This window comes from Rhinolophus sinicus, chromosome X (genome assembly GCF_036562045.2).
Source record: "Rhinolophus sinicus isolate RSC01 chromosome X, ASM3656204v1, whole genome shotgun sequence".
NCBI classification, from domain to species: domain Eukaryota; kingdom Metazoa; phylum Chordata; class Mammalia; order Chiroptera; family Rhinolophidae; genus Rhinolophus; species Rhinolophus sinicus.
Genome location: NC_133768.1, coordinates 17,507,262 through 17,522,376, shown reverse-complemented (window position 1 = coordinate 17,522,376; position 15,115 = coordinate 17,507,262). Strand labels below are relative to the sequence as shown.

At 36.0% G+C, this 15,115-nt stretch overlaps 1 long non-coding RNA gene across 1 annotated transcript in view; it reads left to right on the top strand.

The window, feature by feature from the left end:
- Positions 1-15,115, top strand: part of LOC141569541 (uncharacterized) — a 742,180-nt gene that overhangs the window by 643,180 nt on the left and 83,885 nt on the right. The window contains exon 7 of the long non-coding RNA XR_012493260.1: positions 1,710-1,813. This is a non-coding gene — a long non-coding RNA (uncharacterized LOC141569541). The remainder of the gene's footprint in view (positions 1-1,709; positions 1,814-15,115) is intronic.

Genomic DNA, 15,115 nt, shown 5'->3' with positions numbered 1-15,115 from the left:
TATACTGGTTATTTGTCTTCAATGTCTGGCATTCTACTTTTTGAGGAAATTAGGTGAAGGAGATGCATATCCCTGCAGGTCTAGTTCCTGTAGCAAAGTTGCTGCTATCCCACTCCAAATACATCTTGTCAACCTCCCATTCATAGGTAGGTCTGGAATCCTACAGAAAACATTTCAGCCATTGAGGGAAATGAGACAGCAATAGAGACATTTTTCTCTTCATTTGCTTCCTGAGTCTGAGAAACAGTGTTCATACAGCCTTCTTAGATGTAAAAGAAATAATAAAGTAGACTAGCCTCCTCTTTTTTTTACTGTAAATCAGAATTGAGCTAATAAAATTCTTTCCAGAAGAAAGGGGTGAAATATTCTTCATTTCTACTTTCCTTTCTCTTCCTCTTTCTCAGCGCCTCCTTTTACCTGCTGATTAGCTTTACCACCAGGAGATAGATGCAAAGGTACAATACAGGCTGTGATTGAGGAAAAGAGCTTAGAGAAGCCACCATTTTACAAATAAGCAAACTTATTCTCAGTTACCAAGTGACTTCTCCAAGGTCAGGTTCAGCCACCTTCTCAGTTGTGTCAAATCCATGTGTGCATGTACTAAGTAGCAGACCCAAATAAAACCACAACAAAAATCAAAACAAAAACATTGTGAAATCCTGTTTCCCCACTAAAAAGACAGCTAGATACTTTGTTGAACAGCATCAGAGGCCATTTTGGATGAAATATATCCTTTTCCCATTTCAGCATCACCATCCAGATAAATGAAGCCTACCTAATCCCCACTAAATCATCAGTGAGTTTTCCTCTTAAAAATGGCAACTCTTCGCATTATCATTTCAAACCAAACAGCCTATTAAAACACTAGGTACTTTCCTCCAGAGATGTATTAGATTAGGAAATATAATACCAGATCTGACCTCTAGATATGAAGAGTTTCAGTGATGACTGTAAAAATATTTTTAATTACTTACTGAGAAGAAACCCTCCATTTGTATTTGTGAATCATTACTGCCATTTCTGGTTAGGGTGTTGTTCTCTCTAGTGATTCTTGACTAGAAAAGGGTCAATAGAAACACTTAGGCACACACATTTACCTCACTCATGAGCCCATAATACTGTATGTTCTAAAGACTTTTCCAGATGGTCTTAAAGACAAGTTCTTTTGAAAGGCAAAACTCAACTTCAAAACCCAATTTTCAGGTTATAAAGGGTTAATTCTTTTCTGAGCTGATTAAAACTTTGGAGACCCTACTACAGCAAGAGGCTTATCATATTCCATTTAGCATGGACTAGACCCCTTAATTACAGCTTTAAAATGTTTTCTAGGTTTCATACCCTTACCCAGAAAAGAGCAGTTTGAGAAATAATAATCAAGTTTCCTTCAAAGAAAAGAAAAGCTTTCACCTTCTGAAATTCAAGTCTTTGTGGCTTCTCACAGAAATCTGGCTCTTTCTCACAACATTTTTGTACTCAGGGTTGAATCGGTGTCAGTAGTAACAACATAAACTTTATTATGAAATGACCTGGGCATACAGATGGTTCTCTCGTTTCAAAGAGAGAAGAATGCCAGGAACACAAGCACGCAGAAGTGAAAGGCTGTGCTTGACGCACTTATAGGAATTGGATATGTTTCAGGGCACAGATGCCAAGAGTTTTGTTTTCTTTTTAATTTCATCATGCTTTTAACACCATTTTTCTTTCCACAGTCCCCTTTAATGCTTTTGAAAAGATCCATTCTTCTGAGTCATCCTAGACGATGGAGAACAGTTTGAGCTTGAAGCTGAACAGAAGACTCTCCCTCCTCTGACTGGTAAGAGGTGGCACTCTAAGTGCCTTACATGTTCAACCTTCAATTAATTCCACTCATACTATCCCCGCATTGGTAATGAAGACAAATAGTGCTGCAGTCTTTGGGTATAGCCTCAATATTTACTTCTGGTAACAGGCAAGGATACACTTCTCAGACTCCGGGAATTATAAAAATTATTTTGGAGAAGACATTTTTGACTCTCTTTCTCTTTGCCACAGAGGAGGAGGGCCACAGGAATGGTGAAGAAAGCTGGAATAAGGAGAGAGGGTACACAAAACTTGAACTCCCCCTTAATCTGACTTCAGACACCCTATTAAGTAGAGTTGATTGCAACTGTTATTTACCAAGTATGGCAGATCCCTACCACCACCACACCCGTGTCTCCTTCAGTCCTTATATTTCAGTGCTAACTGCCAGCTGCCAGCATCTGCCTTTCTTTGCCCTTGGGCTTTCTCTGGCCTTAAATTCCTCAGCACTTCTACTCCCCCATACAAATATGAGGCCACAAATGCCAAGAAATAAATGCCTCCCTACAAGAACAGCCTTTGACCAGTGACTCACAGAAGTTGGTGCATAAATATCTCAGTGCGTTTGTCCCTCAGATGGGATAAGTCTGAAGTGCTGACCTCTTCTGGGCCCCAGAGTGCCCCAGTGTGATTAAGCTCCAGTTGCCTACAATAGTAATAACACAACTTTATTTTCTGGATTCCATTCTTTGTTTTACTCTTCTACTATGTCTCTTGAAATCACACCCTAAATAAACTACTTGCACCTGAATCTATGTCTATGGGTTGGCTTAAGAAAGTTTTGAGATGTAGACTCTAAATGAAGAGGAGGAGCTGCTTTGTTAGATGAGGTTCATATATACAGTGGGTGCCAAAAAAATGTATACACATTTTAAGAAAGGAAAACACTGTATTAAAATTGTAATAATATGTACCGATGACAAAAGATGAATACATCCATTGGTAGAGTTGTATACCTGTACACACATGATACAGGTATACAACCCATCCTGTTCTATATATACCTCTACCAATGGATGTTGGCTTTTGTGGCAACTTTTCCCCTCATGATTAAATTGTACTTGATTTCATTTGGATATAAATGGTGAGGCTGTCTCCTGCCTCATACTCCAACACCTGCTTCATTTCCCCCTGTTCTATGTTGATGGGTCTTTTGATGACCACGCCTACCCTACCCATAAGTTTAGCTTCACTCATCTGAGTCCTCATAAAGGTTTTCACACACACACACACACACACACACACACACACACACACACGGTTCTTAACATTTTTTATGCTATGAAATCCTTTGGCAGTCTGTTGACACATTTCAGAATGTTTTTAAATTCACAAAATAAAATGTATAGGATTGCAAAGGAATAGAGTTATAATGAAATATGAATGGTAACCTGGACTCCAGATATTCCTATACGCATACATGTAAACTCAAGGAACTTTGGCCCTTATCATTCTCTTCATTTCTCCCATAAGGCCATGGGACTTATAATTAAATCATGATGTCACACCTGCTGACTTCCTGGACTCTTCAGGCTCTCCAGCGCCAAGTTCAGAGGGAAGATTTTGTGCCCCAGAAGACAAGTCCTTATCTGTGTTACTGCTGATTTAATGTCTCACCTCTGCTTTCCCCATCTTTTATAAGTAGGATCCCTCTATGGATTGCTTAGTTACCTAGCTAGCTTTCTGCCCTGACATGAGATTGTAGCCTGCCTTGGATCCCTGCTTTGTTCTTATAGCCTCAAATCTTTCAACATTACCTCCATTATACTTCTTCATTATACCTCTAGCTCACTAACTAAGGCCTTCTTTGTTAAGAACAGACACCGTTTATGATTTCTTTAATTTTCTTTAAAATACTTCAGAATAGACTCCATGATATAAATATGTCAGTTTTAATCTACTCTTAGGAGAAATTAGTGATCCTAGTCAGGAATCCATATCCCAGAAATGGTCAGGTAACAACTAATAAGAAAGGCCATTCCAGGGATGGCTACTACAAAAGTCTCCACTATCTTTATCTCCCATCCACACGAAGTTTTGCTAATTGGCATAATCAATGGTAGAAATGGATTTTCATTGGTGAAATTTATAGCTTGCTAATTAGGCTAAGAGACGTTAGAACTGGCTCTCATGGGTGCAATTGGTGACATTCAAGATGTATTTATGGGCCAAAATACTTAAAAACACCACTCATCTTTAAGAATCAAGCAAGCTCTTTACATTTATCATTGGTTTGGGCACATGTTCAACCCAAAACTCAGAACCCAGGTGTTGTTCTGGAATATTCCTGATCACCTCTTTATAGTGGATGTTTAGCGGGTCCCACCATTATAATAATATTGTAGTTGTCAGGTGAACATTTTATGCAAGTTACTTATGGATCACCAGAAAGAACAGAATTCTAGGATTTTAGTTTGAGATTATATGGCACTTCTTGTTTGCTCGTTAATAAATGTCTATGTGTGTAGCAAGATTTGGTCTGAGACTTTCTTTTATTACCAAATTGCAAGAGATGTCAACCCTCACCTACCTCTAAGTTTTGGTGGTTCCTGAGAGCTTCCAGAATGAGCTTAAGAATTGTGATGATCAAATTGCCTTACCTCCTTGCCCTACTGCTTCATCAGACAATAGTATAGATTTCCCATTGTGCACAAGACCATCTCGTTGAATTCCCTGATGCCAACCATTTTCCACAGAGGATTAGGATTGTTTCATCCCATTGGGCTGCCCTCTTTGGTTCCAACTCTGGCCTTGAGTGAGTCTTCCCTAGCCTTCATCTTATCCTAAATATGTTTCAGCCCTGTTATGGCTGGTTCCTTACCATTACTGGTATCAAATTCATTCATTCATTCATTCATTCATTCATTCATTCATTCATTCATTCAACAATTATTAGTTGAACACATTCTATGTACCATGCTGGGTTCTAGACCCAGATGATATTTCAGTCAATAAGACAAATAAGATCTTTTGAGTAAAGATGAAAAAAATAGGGTGTAAATGTCTAACTTTTATGTTGCTTTGTACACCAGAAACTAATAAAAATGATGAATAAAATAGTGAACAAATCAATAGAATAAGTTAAGATACTAATAAGTGCTATGAAAAAAATAAAATAAGATTGTGGATATGGCATTACAGCAGGGAGTTGGCTATTTTGGAAAGGATGGTCAAACAAAGCTACTCTGAGGGTTAATAAGGAGTACACTAAAGATTATAATTCTTTGATCTGAGCACTCTATAGTTAATATTAGTAATCAGTGTGATTTGCAGTGAAGGCTGGCTCTGAGAGCTCTAAAGAGTTCATTTTTAACCTTTTAGGAAGAGCCAGATCCTTGTCAGTGCATGTACCTCAACTCAAGGTTTAACCAAAGGGTGAAAATATCCCTTAAAGAACCAATATCCATTTAGTTTCATTTGAAACAATATAATGCACCATTAGTGCTTTAACATTTTTCATTGAATTGTTCAATTAGATTAGTTTCTATAAACTGACTTGTTTAGCCTTTTGTAGTCCACAAATAGACAAAGAAAATCAATAGAAACCCAGCTTATCTTAACTGGTATTGATGGAGTACTGAGAACCCTAAAATGTGAGAGTTAGATGGCCTTTTAGAAAGATCAGTGTACCTAGGCAGAAAACGAGTTCCAGAAAATTAACCCAAAAATGCTCACCTTACATAACAAAAGTTCTCATGTTTGTATTGCTATTGTTTTTCAAAGATTCTAGGAATTTATGTCTTACTTACTGTAAAATAGTTTGTCATGAACTGTTTTTAATTTTAAATATAAAAGTAATATGAGTATTAAAGTTAAAATTAGGAAAATGAATCACCCACTAATCTACTGCTATCAGTTTTATATTTACCTTTCACATTTGGTGCATTAAAATATTTACTCTATCATAATCTTGAGTACCTAAAATTTAATATCATGCTTTTAAACCTAATGTTATGTTATATGTCTTTTCCATCTTGCTATATAGTGTCTGTGTTTTGCTTAATGCCTATAAAATATGCCATTGAGCAGTTATACCCTAATTTAATTAGCGAGTCTCCTATTTTAGCTATTCGGACTGTTTTTTATTTCTTTAAATTAAAGTTTATTGGGGCGACAATTGTTAGAAAGTTACATAGATTTCAGGTGTACAGTTCTATAATACATTATCTATATCTCACATTGTGTGTTCACGACCCAGAATCAGTTCTCTTTCCATCACCATATATTATACCCCATTTACTCTCTTCTAGAGCCCCACTACCCCCTCCACCCTAACCCTCTGGAACCCCTAAACTATTGTCTATGTCTATGAGTTTTTGTTCTTTCAGTTAATTGTCTTGTTCTTTTGTTGTTTTCGGTTTATATACCTCATATTAGTGAAATCATATGGTTCTCTACTATTTCTGTCTGATTTATTTTGCTTAGCATTATAATCTCAAGACCCATCCATGTTGTCACGAATGGTTCTATTTCATCTTTTCTTACCGCTGAATAGTATTCCATTGTGTATATATACCACAACTTTTTTATCCATTCATATATCGAAGGACATTTTGGTTGTTTCCATGTCTTGGCCACTGTCAATAAAGCTGCAATGAACATTGGAGCACACTTCTCTTTATCAATAAACATTTTCAAATTTTTTGGATAGATACCCAGGAGAGGGATTGCTGGGTCATATGGCAATTCTATTTGTAATTTTTGGGGGAACCTCCACACTGTCTTCCATAGCAGCTGCACCAATATGCATTCCCACCAACAGTGTATGAGGGTTCCTTTTTCTCCACAGCCTCTCCAACACTTGTTACTATTTGTCTTGTTGATGATAGCCATTCTGACTGCGGTGAGGTGATATCTCATTGTGGTTTTTATTTGCATTTCTCTGGTGATTAGTGATGTTGAGCATTTTTTCATATGTCTATTTGCCATTTGTATGTGCTCTTTGGAGAAATGTCTCTTCTGGTCCTCTGCCCATTTTTCAATGGGGTTGTTTGTATTTTGTTGTTGAGTTGTATGAATTCCTTGTATATTTTGGATATTAGCCCCTTATCGGAGACACTGTTTGCAAAAATCTTCTCCCATTCAGTTGGTTGCCTCTTTATTTTGTCAATGGTTTCTTTTGCTGTACAGAAGCTTTTAAGTTTGATATAGTCCCATTCATTTATTTTGGCTTTTACTTCCCTTGCCCTTGGAGTCAAATTCCCAAAATGCTCTTTGAACCCAAGGTGCATAAGTTTAGTACCTATGTTTTCTTCTATGCAGTTTATTGTTTCAGGTCCTATGCTTAAGTCTTTGATCCATTTTGAATTAATTTTAATACATGGTGACAGATTGCATACACTCTCTGTTCCCTTCTCTCTTTCTTTTCTTTCTGGTATGCCCATTATTCTTATATTGCTCCTTCTGATGGAGTCAGAAAGTTCTTGTAGAGTTCTTTCATTTCTTTTAAGTCTCAAGTCTCTCTCTTCTTCCATCCATGTCATTTTCCAGATTTCTAACTTCGATGTCACTGGTTCTTTCCTCCATCTGGTCAACTATACTACATATCTCGCTATTTCATTCTTCATTTCATTTTCTTTTATTGTTTTCCTAATCTCCAGAAATTCTGTTTTGTTCTTTTTCAAAATTTCAATCTGTTTCATAAAATGTTCATTTTGTTCTTTGATTGTGTTCCTGAGTTCATTAAACTGCCTGTCTGTGTTTTCCTGCATCTTGTTGAGTTTTTTAAGAATTGCAATCTTGAATTCTCTGTCATTTAAGTCACATATTTCCATATCTTTAAGTTCATTTTCTGGAGACTTTTCATTTTCTTTCTGAGCTGTCTTGTTGCCTTGGTTATTTATGTCAATTTATGATTTATTATTTCTCTTCCTTGACATCTACAGGAGTGGGTTGTGCAACAAGTTGATAGAAAGAGATCTTTTACTTTCCAGTAGGTGTTGGTAGAATGTTTTATTTTCTCTCTGACTGCAGCCTTTTATTCTCTCTCACAGTGTAGTGCTATGTTTTATCTGCACTATTCCAGTTTCTCACTCAATGGAGGGATTCCCTGGAAGGTGGGCTACCCTGTGAACAGTTCACCTGGGTCATACCGTGCCACCTCAGTGGGGCGATGTGGAGAGTTTCTGAACTTCCAAAGCTCTTCCTGCACCAGAGTCAGAGCCCATATGTTTCAGCAGCCCTGTTTACTCCTGCAGGGATCCACCCAGATAGGTGGGGACAGGGGCGGGGTCGGTTGTGAGAGGTGGCCCAGAGCAATGGCGGCGACCACCACCACAGCCGGTCCTGCTTCCACAGCTCCCTCCCCTTTGCCAGAACTAGTTGGGCTGCGAGTCTGTGTCTGCGGACCACAGTTCTCAGAACAGCAAATATTCTGTTCTTTTGATCTGACACTGCTACTGTTCTGCTCCTAGCACCGGGCAGTTGGGGCAGGGTGACCTCTGGGAGGGGAGGGAGGGGGTGGCTAGTCTCAGTGCCTAAGGCTTCCGTTCTCTGCTCGGCAGTGAGGGCTTAAACCACCGTTTTCAGCCTTCTTCCCTCAGTCTTTGCTCCAAGGTCTCTGCCATGAGCGTTGGGTTCAGCCTTGTTATATGCTGCCCCCTCAGCCCTGTGGGCCATAAGTGGAGCCCTAGCAGTCCAAGTGCTTCCCTCTCCCGCAGCTGCGGTAGTTCTGGGAAGCAGGAGCTCGGAGCACTGAGCTAGGTCTGCGTCCTGTGCCTGCGCGGCTCCGTCTCCGCACTTTTCCCTTCCCTCCTCCCCCGCTCATGCAATTTGCCCACCTTTGGGTGAATTCAGTAGTGTGCCTCTTAGTCTTTCCTGTCTGCTGTGCAGGGAGTCCTTTGTGGAGTTGTTGTTGTTGAATTTGTTATAAATTCCAGGGGACATTTCAAGAGGCTCACCTCATACCGCCATTTTATGACATCACTCCTGGACTGTTTTTAATTTTTGTTGTTATTTGAAAAATATCTTAATGCATAAGACTGTTCCAGAATTTGCGTTATTTCCTTAAACTAAAGTCCCAGAAGGGAAATTACTATACCAAAGGCTTTGAATAGTTTTATCGTTCTTAAAAACTGAATATATTACATTGTATAAAGTTTATACTAATATTCAAAGCAGCAGTAATATAGAAAGGTATCAGATTTAACATACACTTACCAGCATTCACTTTTAAGGCTTTACTAATTAAGTAGGTAAAAAAATGTTGCCACTTTTTTATGAACATTTACTTGTTGAATTTTCTCTTTTGTTGTTGTGAATTGGCTGTTCATGTATTTTTCCTGCTTATTTGTTGGTCTTAGAATTGATCTATTTGTTCAGAACCTTTATCTATTAAAGATGTTCACCCTGAGGCATTTTTGAGGCAGATATTTTTTTCCAAGATGCCTTTTTGTTTTCTTTTGTGTAGAATATACAGAATTATCTGTCCTTATTTTTCTTTGTGACTATGTCTATCTCTCCTATACTTACAAAGTCAGCATCTTCTGCTGTTTTTGATAAGTGACCAATTTCTTTCCATTTTATGTTTGTTAGATTTTGTTCCTTTATTTATAGTAGTTTATTTATATAAAAATTTTCATTCATATGTAGTGCAATATGTTCATTTTATTGTTGTCCATTTGCTAATGAATTACCCTAATTTTATTTATTGTCTATTCTTCTTTTCCTATTTTAAAGATATAAAATGATTATTTATATTTATATACAATATGTTCTGTATATTTTAATAGCTTTATTAAGGTATATTTAACATACAATAAATGTACATTCTTAAAATGTACCACCACCATAATAAAGAAATGACTGTATCCATCACTCAACAAAAGTTTCCTCGTGCCCTTTTGTATTCCCCAACTCTTGCCCCTATTGCCCTTCACAGGCCCTTCTTCCCATCCCCAGGCAACCACTAGTTACTATAGATTAGACTGTATTTTTTAAAATTCTGTATAAAACTAATTTGAAAAAGAAAAAGAAAACACACACACACAAAATAGAGTTCTGTATAAATGGAATCAAATGGAGTGCACCTTTTTGGTCTGGCTTATATCACTCAGCATAAATATTTTGAGATTCATCCGTGTTGTAGTGTGTATCAATAGTTCATTTATTTTATTGCTGAGCAACATTCCACTGAATGGCTGTACCCCAGATTGTTTATCCATTCTCCTTTCGATGGGCATTTGGTTCATTTCATGATTGTTGACTATCACAAATAAAGCTGTTATGAACATTTATGTGCAAGTCGTTGTATGGACATATGTTTTCATTTCTCTTAGGTAAGTATCTAAGAGTGGAATGGTTGAAGCATATTGTCAGTGTGTGTTAAACTTTTTGAAGAAACTGTCAAACTGTTTTCCAAAGTAGGTGTCTCATATTATATTCCCACCAGCTGTGTATGCATGTTCCAGTTCTTCTACTTTCTCACTAACACATGGTATAATCAGTCTTTTTAATTTTAGCCATTCTTAGTGAGTGTGTAATGGTATCTCATTGTGGCTTTAATTTGCATTTTCCTAATAATGATGTTGAGCATCTATGTATAAAAGTTTAGAATAATAATGTTCTCTTGATGAATTGACACTGTTATTATGAAATAATCATATTATTCCTTGGCAATATTCTTTCCTCTGAAATCTTTGATATTAATATAACCACTCAAGTTTTATTTGAGTCATGTTGGCATGGTATACTTCTCTACTCTTTGACTGTTAACCAATTTGTGTCTATATTTACAGTATGTGTTTTGTAGATTTTGAATTTTTATCTACGTAAGCAGTCTCTCACTTTTAATTGTGATAATTAGAACTTTTATGTTTAATATAATGATTGACATGGTTAGGTTGAGGCCTATCATATTGGTATTTGTTTTCTGTTTGTCCAAACTATTCTTTGTTCTCTTTTTCTGATTTCTTTTAGATTAATTAAATACTTTTTATTTCATATTATCTCCTTTGTTAGATTATAGTTTATAACTATTTTATTATTTTAGTGATTGCTTTAGAGTTTATAGTACAGATCTTTAACTTATCTGTTTACTTTCAACTGTATACCACTCATATATGACTACACTACCTCACAAATGTATAAAAACCTTACCATAGTATACTTATATTCTTAACCTCCAGGTCTGTTTTGTGTGTTTCCATACTATATTGTTATTACTTTTTTAAGTTAATTATTTTTTATGATGGTAAAATATGCATAACATCAAATTTATTGTCTTAACCATTTTTAAGTGTACAATTCAGTGGCATTAAGTACATTCACATTATTGTGCCATAATCACCACTACCTGTCTCCAGAACATTTTTATCATCCCAAACTGAGACTCTGTACATATTAAACAATATTTCCACATTCCTCCATTCCCTAGCCCCTGGTAAACACTATTCTACTTTCTGTCTGTATGAATTTGACTACTCTAGGTACCTCATATAAGTGGAGTCATACAATATTTGTCCTTTTTGTGTCTGGTTTATTTCACTTAGCATGCTGTTTTCAAGGTTCATCTATGTTGTAGCAAGTATCAGAATATTGTTACCTTTTAAGGCTGAATAATACTCCATTGTATGTTTATTGCATATGTTTTTTGTTTATCCATTAACCTGACAATGGACGTTTGAGTTGTTTCTACCTTTTGGCTATTGTGAATAATGCTGCTATGAACATTGGTGTGCACATATCTATTTGAGTTCCTGCTTTCATTATTTTGGGTATATACCCAGAAGTAGAGTTGCTGGGTTATATGGCAATTCTATGGAAAACAGTTAATTATCCTTTGAAAAGATTTAATTAAAAATTTAAATTGTGATTTAGATCTTAAAATCTTCTATATTTACCCATGTACTTACCTTTTCTGGATCTCTGCATCCCTTTATGAAGATACTTATTTTCAAATGAAAATTTATGAGTGTTAGCTATTCTCAAAGTTGAACTCTAAAATAAAATTGTCAACTTCCAGAAAAAAAAGTCATTTAAGATCAAGCATGGAATTCTAGGTCATCTAAAACATAATTTGGGAGAGAACAATGAGAAAATAGGAAGTCTTTCCATCTGGTAACATGTCACAATTTTCCATTCATTCAAGTCTTTTCAATACACCAATGAAATTTTGCAGTTTTATTTATTCAACTTCTACATATCTTATCTGATGTTGACTTCTTCTGCTTTTAAGGGCATTATATTTCTATTGAATTGATCTTTTTAAAATTATGCTTTATATGTCTATATTATGAAAGTACAGAGTACTATTGACTTCTGAGTATTTCTCATCTACTGTTACCTTGATTAAGATTTCATTTAGACTAGAGATTGTTATTTTTACCTGAATGCCTTGGATTTCTAGGTGTACAATCAAGTCATCTCAATATAATAATTTTTGTGTTATTTTCTTTAACTCCTATGATTTACCACATTAATAAAAATTTCCAGAATGCTACTATATAAAAACAATAAACATAAATATCTGCTATTGTTGTTCCTGAATTGACAGGGACTACCTCTAGAGATCTGCTATTGACTATAATAGGTTTATGATAAGGACTATTAATTATCTATATTGATAGGTTTATGATGAGGACTATTAATTATATATATGTATTGATAGGAAAGCCTTCCATTCCTTTTTTAAAATACCTTTAAAAGTTTAATTTTAACAAATGACTTCTGCAGCTATTGTATTATTGACATAATTGTATTAATGCATGTCGTTGTATTTTATCATTCCTGCATTCCTGAGATAAGCTCTACTTTACTATACTGCGTTATTCTTGTATTATATTGTTATAGTCTCTGTGTTAGTATCTTCTTTAAGGTGTTAGTTAGCTTTGTGCTACTCTACAACTAGTCTTGAGTGGGGGAAATGTGTAAGAAAAACATGGATGCTGGTCTTTAAAGGACAAGGTTTTATTTGTTTGTTTGTTTGGGGAGTGTTTTGCAGCATTTTTCTTACCACAAGCCTAAGAGTTTGCATTTCGTAAAATTACAGTGATTAGCATAACTATAGCTGAATGGAAATATAAGGTCCAGCTAAAAATGAAAAACTTAGGTAAAATTTTTAGGACAATACCAGACTCCTCTCTGCAATACCCTCATTGACCTGTGCATACAGTCTGGGTAGAACAGGAAATGGTGACAAGAAATTATTTTAAACGTTAGAATACACATTTTAAAACTACTATCTTAAAATAAAGGTTTGTAAAAACTACATTATTGAGAAATTCTCTAGAAGTGAAAAACTAAACAATTCCATATCTTAATTCACCACCACCTTCCACGTTTTCCTATTACTCTGTGGCAGTTTAATGGAAGGAAACAGGTATTGGGTATTTTGGTTGTTTTGTTTTGTTTTTGTCTTCATATCCCCAGAGCCAAGGGCACATTAATCATTCTATAAATACCTGAATAAATTAAGAGAAAAATTGGGCCATAATAAGTCAGTACTAAAGAGCAACAAAATGGGGCTTGAAACACAGCATGGCAAGAAGTGAAGCAACTGGAGAACAATTTTTTTTATCTTATCAAATGAAATAAAATGGGGGAAAATAAAATTTTCTGTACTATAAGTTAACTTTAGCCAAGTATATTAGATTTAGCCAGCATTGGCATCCATTTTTTTATACTGATAATTCAGGAATTTGTTTTAATACTCCAAATGCAATCCCTTTCGTAACTGAAGTTGCAGGGATAACATGTTTTTTGTTGTGGACATAAACCATGGGAATTTCAGTTGCATAATCTCATTATCTGATTACAGCTGTGACTTTGAAGTAATCTCTCAGAATGAGCACTTTTGGAAGAGTTCTTGCTCATAGGCCAAGCCCAGGTTTGTAGAAGATTTGCAAATGTATTCATTAGCCCTGTTCTTTTTCTTTTGACTTCTCCTGCTCTATTCCATTAGTACTTCATTTGGTTTATCATCAGACAAGAAAATACAGTAGGGTTGATTTTAGTTCTACACACAAAGAGCACTCATCCAATATTGCTTTACCAGGTGGTCAGTGGAAGAGCACCAGTGGACTGTACTACGCACTATTCTATAGGGATCCCTAACACTATGTGGAGTTCAATCCTATACAATCCTCTTAAAGAAGAATTCCAGAGTGATCTTGTGAAAAACGTTTCACCCACATCTTTGAAAAAGTGACCTGTTTGCCCTTGGTTAATGGGTAATTTCATTTCCAGAAAATAAATTTGAAACAATTACCCAAGGATCCATTTTTTTTCTCTGATTTTTAAACACTAGACCATGGAATATCTCCATTAAAATCACATAGATTTTTTGTTGTTGTTAATTGTTTGGGTTTTTTCAATTTATTGGGGGGACAACTGTTAGTAAAATTACATAGATTTCAGGTGTACAATTCTGTATTACATCATCTATAAATCCCATTGCGTGTTCACCACCCAGATACAGTTCTCCTTCCATCACCGTATATTTGATCCCCCTTACCCTCATCTCCCACCCCCACCCCCCTTACCCTCTGGTAACCACTAAACTATTGTCTGTGTCTATGAGTTTTTGTTTCTCATTTGTTTGTCTTGTTCTTTTGTTGTTTTTGGTTTATATACCACATATCAGTGAAATCACATGGTTCTCTGCTTTTTCTGTCTGACTTATTTTGCTTAGCATTATACTCTCAAGATCCATCCATGTTGTCACAAATGTTCCTATATCATCTTTTCTTACTGCCGAATAGTATTCCATTGTGTATATATACCACAACTTCTTTATCCATTCATCTATCGAAGGACATTTTGGTTGTTTCCATGTCTTGGCCACCGTAAACAAAGCTGCAATGAACATTGGAGCACACGTGTCTTTATCTCTAAATGTTTTCAGATTTTTTGGGTAGATACCCAGGAGAGGGATTGCTGGGTCATATGGCAATTCTATTCGTAATTTTTTGAGGAACCTCCACACTGCCTTCCATAGCGGCTGCACCAGTCTGCATTCCCAACAGTGTATGAGGGTTCCTTTTTCTCCACAGCCTCTCCAACATTTGTTACTATTTGTCTTGTTGATGATAGCCATTCTGACTGGGGTGAGGTGTTATCTCATTGTGGTTTAGATTTGCATTTCTCTGATGATTACTGATGTTGAGCAATTTTTCATATGTCTATTTGCCATTTGTATGTCCTCTTTGGAAAAATGTCTCTTCAAGTCCTCTGCCCATTTTTCAATTGGGTTGTTTGTTTTTTTGTTGTTGAGTTTCATGAGTTCCTTGTATATTCTGGATACTAGCCACTTATGGGAGGCACTGTTTTTCTTCAAAAA